Below are 9,037 nucleotides of genomic sequence, written 5' to 3' on the forward strand. Positions count from 1 at the left end.
TAGATAGATAGATAGATAGATAGATAGATAGATAGATAGATAGATAGATAGATAGATAGATAGATAGATAGATAGATAGATAGATAGATAGATAGAAATAGCTTCCATTCAAATCCAGGTGCAATGACTTCAAAGGTAACATGTGGATGTGTAAGTGCATGCATGTTGTATGTCAGCTGAAGTGATTAGACTGGTGCAAACAGTTTCCCTGCCCCTCAAGTTTTATGCACATTGTGAATTTACTGCTCCTGTTACCATGACTACTGTCCTTGAATGTCCTGTGTGTCAGTCTGAGTTCTTAAGATACTCACTTTCAGCTGTAGAAACAGGATGTCTTGACCATTATCTTTGGTGATTTTATTCCTCTTTCCTTTGCTTCAAGGGGGCTTCTCACTGTCTGAAGGGCTTTCCTCTAAACGTCTCCTATCATATCCGTGCCTCAAAGCTACATTTCTATTTGAAACCATATTATTTCTTTAGCTGGTGGTACTGATAATCCACAGTTTTTTTTAAACTGTGGATTATTAAACTGTGGACTGCTTATGAAAGTGTAAGAGCAACATAATGTGTGAAAAGTTTTTGAAATGTATTACTAAAAGTCTACACACAAATGTATTATAATAGTATCTCAGACTGTGTTTTACAGTAGGTACTGGTAGAGTCAAAACGTCCAGATTCAGATTTCTTCTAGCTAACTGTACTTTATTTAAATAAAGTACATGATATGTGCTAGTGCATTTGCAATATATGTGTATTCACATCCAAAGCGCCTCACGACTTTTAGAAAGTAGGCTCTGCACTGCTCAGAAGCTCTGACTCATTCCTTCTTGCCCAGGAGCTAGCCCAAGGGATTGTGGGAAATAAAGTCTGTGGGCAAGGAGAGAGGAGGAGATTTAGGTCAATGGCAGGACATGATAGCGGCAAAATGCTGAGCTCACTGCTAGTCCCCTCTCTCTGCTACTTTAGTATATTTCAAAAAACAAAAAGGGTCAAGGGCGCTCCCCCCCCCCCCCAAATTTATAATTTTTCATTCTCTTTGAACTCAGTTTTACCTCAAGGGGTGCTGCTCAACTCTTACTATACCCTGGATGTAGTCCTGCATGCTTCAGCCATTAAATACAACTGTCATTTACTTGTAAAAAGCTGCAGTGAGAAGAACTGGCACACATATGTGGTCAAGCAGCATCTCAAAAAAGAAGGCAAATTTCAAAAATTGCAGTTCCTGCACCGACCACTTGGGGCCGTTTCAAAAAGCAACACATGCTATGTTAAAGTGTTTAGCTATGAAGCATGAATGAACATCGCTGTTTTGACTGACAGGTAGCCATTAGCTCTGTCCTTTAGCTGTCCACTAGGCTTCAACTGAGCTCATTTGAGTATTGACTTTGAATTATGAACAACTAAACCATGTTGATAGTGTCAGTACTGTTTGGAACATTTCAAGGCAACTATCAGACAAATATTTTATTACTATGTTACACTGTCTGTGGGTGTATGATGCATTTTGCCACACTGAGCAAGAAGAGAGAAGAAGCGAGCAACATTAGGTGAAAGAAGAAATATGCTGGTCTCTGAGGTCATCTTCTGAGGTTTGGTTAAGGTTATCTGAGCTGCTATTGGTCTTTACACCCAAATATTTGTTCAAAGAATTTAACTCTCACATATTTTCTGCAAAAACAGGACATAATAATGTTACATTTTAGAAACATTTTAGGCTTATAGACATATTAATCATTTTGTAGCATTTCAACATTTTGTTCAATTAAGCAAATGCAGTTTTGTCAGCTTCTGGTTATGGCAGAGACATGGTGCGATGTGCCAAAGATCATCCAACAGATGTCTGTGTTTGTGTGTCCGTCTGTGTGAGAGCGATAGATAAATGTTGTCGTTAGGATGTTATGGCGAACTGTGGAAATGACAACAGAAGGTTCTCGTGCACGTTCATTAACTGTCCACTCCTGCACATGCTCGTGCATCAAAAAATTTCTTAAAGCATAGACACACAGTCTATAATGTTCCTTAGCTGCACTATACTTCATGCAACTGATGCATGTTGCAGTAATCGTCCGGTTTGGCTCTTTTGCCATCAGAATTATTGTCTAAAGGCAAAGAAAGATGCCCAACGGATTTACTTTACCAAATCGACCAACCCAGCCTTGCCGTATTGGTCTATTTGATTCGCCTTTTATTGTTTATTTTATTTTAACCTGCTAAATACGGGACAGACTTGACTGGGGAAAAGAAAGGGGAGAAAGAAGGAGGGAAAGAAAAACAGCGGGGAAGAGGAATGGTGATAAAGGGCTAAAAAAAACCAAAAATCAACAAAATAAGCAGACAAAAAATACATGTTGCAGTAATCTTCAAGAGATCCCATAATTAGGAACCCTGCAGCTGAGTGGCAGCTGGAAACCATGGCAACTGGGGGAGGGATGTAATACAAAGCAGCTCTTCTTGATGATAGATGACATTTCCCATCAAGACTGAACCCTACTGTGTTCTCCAGGTGCAGCTTTCTTTTCTTGGCTACACACTGATTTAATTTACTGGATTTGGCACAGTGCTGAAAATTTTCAAAATCTTCCAAGATCTAGAAAGGTTTATGGAAAATAGATTTAAATGAATATATATTTCCCCACTGCTCAGTCTAATATGTATTTAAAGTATACTAATTGATCTGGCTCTATAATTCAAATTAAAAATTAGGAGTTCTTTAATATAAAGTCCTATCATTCTGCTCTTAACAAATAGCGGTTTTATTCCATTAAAATTCTATTCTATTAGTTTAGTATTTTACGTACAGGTTGGATAACATTCAGGAGTAATAATAATAATAATAATGAAGCATATCTATGGTCTGTATACAGGATGGTTGTAGATTTGGGGTATGAAAAGTGAAGTGAGTGAAATCTTTAAACCTGCATTCTTTCTAATGACCAGCAAGAGGCGACTCCTCTTCTCCTTGTATGGTCTGTGATAAATCATCCTTACTTCTCCTTTGATCTGTACCCTCAGTATACACTTGCCATGTCCAGTTTCAAAATGGCAGTGTGGTTTGTGAAAACACTCAGCTCGATTACTTGTAACGCGTTACTTGTAACGCGTTACCCATCTCTGCTCTTAACATACTCGACTTTAAAGATACCTTAATTTGGACTGAACTAAAAGCCATTCAGTTATGCATGACTTCCATATTCTTCTCAAACACCAAGTTAATTTGCCTATGAGGGTGTCAGTGCCTTCTAGGTGTCCTGTTTGTTGGTCTCTCTTGTGGAATTATGATTTATTATTTTGATCCGTCCTCCTTATTGTGTTGGTACAGATATAAACTGATTCGCACTCACCAGTTTGACCTCAGCCACGTACCACTCGCTGATTGCTTGTGATTGATGAGGTGATCAATGACCTATTCCTGACCATCGCTGGAGAGAATACTGAATCAGAGGAGATTGCAGAGTTACACTCAAGGATTGGGTAAATCTTCAAGGGCTGCCAAAGCTCTCTGGTCCAAGCAGCTTTACAAGCCAAGGAAAATACTACATGAAAAATACGGTAGCATGTAGAGAATGACCCCAAGTCCTGTGGAGTATTTTATGTAACCCCCTTCTTAGCTCCAAAATATGATGTGTTTGAATGGACATGCTCAGTTGAATTTGCCCTCACTATGACTCATCTGTGTTTAGTTTAGCTCAACACAAGGGACTTACTCCCCTGTGGCAAAATGACGATGCCACGATCTGTGACGCACTGCCCTGACAACAGGTGTGTGTTGTTAATGATTCATAAACCACGGGGGTGTGCATGACTTGATTGGCATTTAAAGCCACATTACTTTGACATTAACCCTTTCACCTCTCTTTCCAAAATGAGCACTCTACCTCCCCCTCTCCCCCAACAAAGGGCTACTCCCAGTCCTGTACCACTACTGATGAATCAGCTCATTAGATCCTGGAGTAGCATTAGTTAAGATGTCAACTTCTGTCAATTCACTGCAATGAATAAAAGAGGAATGTGGAGTGAGAGTGGGAGAGGGGCACAACACAAATCCATTATAGCCGTGAGTCGTGCTTTAGGAGAGTGCTCTCAAACCGAATATTTACCCTGAGAAAATGAAATATGGAAGGAAATGTAAGATTGATATCTATTATCTGACTCACGGAGATATTTTTGATAAAGTAACAGCGATTAGAATTGCAAATACATAGTACATATTTTGATGCGCAGCAGCGCAGATGAGTTGCTGATGTAAAGAGTGACGTGATCATTTTCAAATTAAAGAATAGTTTGGGGCGGTGCTGTGGTGGCAATCTTGATCTAGATCCTGGATTTGATTCCAGTCTGAGCCTTTTCTGTGTGCGGTTTATGTGGGTTGTTTCCAGGAACTCCAGCTTCCTCTCACAGTCCAAACATGTGCACGTGATTTGGTATTGAAAATGTATTTATATTTATAAATCCAGCAACGTGCAATGATTAGCTAAACTTTCAGATTCTTTGACTTTATGTGGGTCCTTTATTTTTTTCAATCTTTTCTATTTAAAAGCTGTTGGTAGTTGAATTTTGTTAGTTTGGGAGACTTTTGGCTGTTTCCCTTATGATTCTAGTTGTCTCCTGTGCAAGGATAGCATGCTTCCATGTCATGGCACCGGAGAGAAGAACAATAAGGGAGGAATAAGGCTAAAGCAGCAAATGCACCAGGAATCACAACGAATAATTAAATAAACAAAACTTAAAAGTCCAATAAAACTCAACCCATGACAGCCATGACCAGCCTCATCATCTCCACGTTCCTCTTGTCCATGACTCTTAAATTCATCCCAGTGTACCATCTTGAAGGGTATCTCGAATCCTAAAATGCACGTGGCGAAAAGAAGAGCAATGAGATCGGACGCCTGCTGGAGGAGATGTGAGAAGGATGCACAGGTATATCCTTAACATTAGTCTTTTGGTATAAAAGAGGTATGACACAGAAGTGGAATAACATAAATAAATACATTTTTAAAAAACATGGTGGAAACAGGACAAATAAATGTTCTTTTTCTATTCGTGAGTTATATTAGCTGTAAAGATAATCAGCTCTGCGTGAATTTCAAAGCCCTTCACTGTTTGTGGCTGTTTGTATGACTTTAATAGGTTCTTGTCTCACTAGACCTCGTTGTGAGTTCAATTAAAAGTAAAGAAGTTGTCACGAACACTGTCATGCTCAGAGATCATAAAATATAGCAGCAGGCTTTGCGACTGTGCCATACGCCATAATTAATTGACATCACTTTAAAATGACAGCTCCGAAGCAGGGATGTCTCATTTGCTTAAATGCCTGTTGAGGCGACTCCCCCCTCCCCGTATCTCTTCTATGACTTCTCAGGAAACAGAAATAAATTCTAAGAAGCCTTTTTAAGGTAATAATCTATTTATTTACATTAAAATTAATGCTAAATCACAGGAGCTCACCGCTGTTTTAAAAACCCAGTTTTTAGGCAGTTTCCCCCCTGAAAGATCCTTGCGCTGTGTTTTCACTCGACTGCAGCTTCTGTGGAATGCGCTGCAGAAAGTTTCTCTTAATTAGCACGAGCTGCCGCCTCCATTGAGCAGACTTCGCAATGACTGGTATGCTCACAGGAATTCAAACTTCCGAGGAACACAACATCAGAGTGCTGTCACGCTGACTGATCACTGGGAACAAGTGCCTCTCACCAGCTGAGCCTAAAGAGGAAACTGTGGCTACTTGTGCTATAATTACCCGCTTTCCCTGCAGTTTTTCCATATCCAGACCCCGCTGTAACCACTTCACCTTTGTTTAGCAAGAAGTGTACGCTGCTGTTACATCAGTCAGCTACTGGAAAATTGGCTTGGAGATTGGCTCCCAGACAATGACCTGCAAATCCTATTAACAGTTCTGTTACCAGTTAAAGTCTCCTTCCCACGCCCTTCACCCTAGCACCATAACAACCTCCGGGAAGCAAATCCAACACATATCGATTTTAGATTTTTTTTTCCTGCAATTTTTTTAAAACTGGAAGCCTGAAGTCTTTTGAGCTGACCACTGTGATACTGCAGCGAGTCTGTGATCCTTTTGTATATCGAGGAGAAGATGCAGATGAGGACAGGTGTTGTGAGACTCCATCTCCTCCTTCGTGCAGTTGAAGCAAAGAAAAAAGTCTTATTTGGTTTTCATCATATTTCAAGCCACATTTCAAACATGATTTCAGGCTTTTCAACAGTTCATCGCTCATATATACGTCGACATTCTCAGCTCTTTGTGTTTGTGCTGCTGTGTGTTTGTATGAAACAAAGGGATTTATATAACTTGTGTTGAGTCTCTGAATCTGACGCCTTTGTGTGTCTTCAGGGAGCGAGGAACACTATTCACAGAGAATTTAGCTCCAAGGAAACGGCCTCAGCAATACTCTGAGAAAGATGAGCGTCCTATTTCTTAAATACCACAGAGTAATCCTATGTTTTCTGTAATGCTGCTATCATGTCATCCATTGCTACCCACTCCCCTTGTTTGTGTTTACTGGGTTCAACAGATGGTGGTGTCGAGGCCTCTCGGTGCAGTTTTGGAGGCCAAAGAAATGAGGGGAAAAATGAAGTGTGGCAAGAGATGAATAATTGATGATGGATCCTTTTTTTTCTTGCTTGTTTGTTTTGTTTTTGTTTGGGTGGGTTTTTTTTCCCCACTGGGCTAACTTGACCCTCAAGTTTGGCACCAAGTCACAGCAGAGATGTGCTCAGATGAAGTCTGTGTACAAGAAAACAGCTTACAGTGCAGAGCAGTGTCTGATTGGCCTATCTTTCAGAGGGAAAGCGGATTAGAGTGGCCGCTTATGTCTGTGCATGAGTGTGTCTTTGTCTGTTAGTGTGTGTGTGTGTGTGTGTGTTGGCAGCAGGTGCACTCAAGCACGCCTACCACGCGCTCCCGCTCCTGTGCATAAGGTTAGTAAGATTGAGAAACGAAAGGAAGGGAAGGCACCTCTGTGACTTTAAAAATATTTTTAGTCCATCGTGCCTCAGTGGTCAGGAAAAAATTGGCACTGAAGGCGGAATTAGGCTTGTGCCAGGACGCTAATAAGGTTAAGGAAAGCTCAGTCCTAATGTACCAGAAATTAAACGTCACTTGCAAGTACACCGTCACCTGGGAGCTGCTTCACCTCATCGCACACAGACTTTGGAGAGAGAAGGCGGCGCATATTTGTGCACGGTAACACAGGTATGTAGCTCTTGCTTGCTCTTCTTAGAATAAGGACAGCAATTTGGAGGAAGTTGGGAAATTTCTAGCAGGTTTTTTTTTTTAAATTTTAGACAAGAATATAAGAAGGGAAAAACAGGTGTTGCACTGTATTCACAAAGGAATCAATCTACAAGGCCGTGTTTGGGCGTATTTGGTTCATTTTCTGACAGTGTAAGCCTATTCTTGTGCTTTGGAAGTTGTAGTTTAAACTTGAGTTTTGCAGTGGTGTGCAAGAGCAAAATACATATATATGTACATATCGCATTTGTTAGCTTCTTTGCTTCATACCCCAGCTGACTATTCAAATTTAATGAACACAGCCCAGTGTGTGTTATCTGGTTACCAGACTCAAGTTACACTTATGAGGCTACACAGCACGAACAAACATACCTCTCGGAGTGTCCAGAAGAGCACCTGATTCAGTGTTGAAGATTACCTAAAGTACTACTAAAGTTTAGTTTTATTGTACTTTTAAGCTACACTTTAAGGAACTTCTACTCTAATACAGAAGGAAGTATTGTACATTTCTAGTCCAGAAAGCTGTGGTTGCATTTTTGATTTAAGGTACTTCATAAAACATAAAAAAACAAAAAACAAATATATGTCTCCTTAAAGGCTAAATCAATGCTTTAGTGTATGTTTGCCTCGTGAGTGTGAACATGTCCAGTGAAGTGGTGTATTGAAATTACTTTTCATGGTCCTGGGAGTGTTGGATTTCTACTTGTAATGCAGCGCTTTCAGATTGTTTTGTATTGATTCATTCTCTTAATTAACAAGATGATCTGAATACTCATTTCACTCCTCTGCAGTTTTGCTTTTTATAACAGAAGGCATGCCTAAAGGGCCCTGGTAGCACTGTACTAATAAGTGTATGTGTACACTGTATGCAGGTGTGTATGTGTCTGTATAAATTGCTGGGTTTGCACATGCCTCAGAGAGTGCTTGTCCCTAGGCCTGTGTTTGATGTTGAGCCTGTACGCTGGTTTGTGTTTGTGTGTGTGACTGTCTGCCCGTCCGTCTGTCTGGGTGAATGCTTTTGCTTTGCATCACTGAATACTTCAGTCAGTGTGTTTATGTGACTATGTGGATGAGACATACACACACACACACGCCAGAGACGGAGGCGCATGTATGGACTGCTTCCGCCTCACAGCGTAGAGACAATCAGGGCATGCTTCGGCAGTCAGTGGAAAGAAGGGGAGGAACCGAGCAATCGCTACACCACCATCATTTATCACCGAAGACAGACACCGAAACTCACCTCTGCCTACACGTACACATTCGTTTAGGTGAGGAGGAGGGTGAGGAGGAGGAGAGGAAGCAGGAAGAAAGCAGAAAGAGGGAGACAACTATAAAAATATCCACATCTGTGAAAGCCAAAGAGGTGAAGTTAGGGTGAAGAAAGCATGTTTTTGCAGAAAGAGGTACTAAAGGCTAAGAGAAAAAGCAAAGCATTACAGGAAACAGTGAAAGTGATGGAGTAAAGCGTGGATTTGAATGCTGTAGCTTTACCAATTATGGTTAACATTTTCCTACTCTAAAATATAAGAAACAAAGAATGTGACATTTGGCCTTTTTTCCCTTCTTCTGCAACTAAATGAGATGCCTAACACACATCTTCACTTAAATGTGAAGCTACAGCCAGGTGACGGTTAGCTTGGGTGTCAATAAAAATTGGAAACTGGAGGGGGGGGGCAGGCTATTATAGCTCACCTGGTTGTGTGGGGGAGCCATATGCCAAAAGGCTGCAGGGGCTTGGGTTTGAATCCACCCCAGACCATTTGCTGCATGTAATTCTCCCTATTTTCCTGT

The sequence above is a fragment of the Haplochromis burtoni genome, unplaced genomic scaffold (genome assembly GCF_018398535.1).
Source record: "Haplochromis burtoni strain Fernald_Lab_line unplaced genomic scaffold, NCSU_Asbu1 Contig_131, whole genome shotgun sequence".
Lineage (NCBI taxonomy): Eukaryota > Metazoa > Chordata > Actinopteri > Cichliformes > Cichlidae > Haplochromis > Haplochromis burtoni.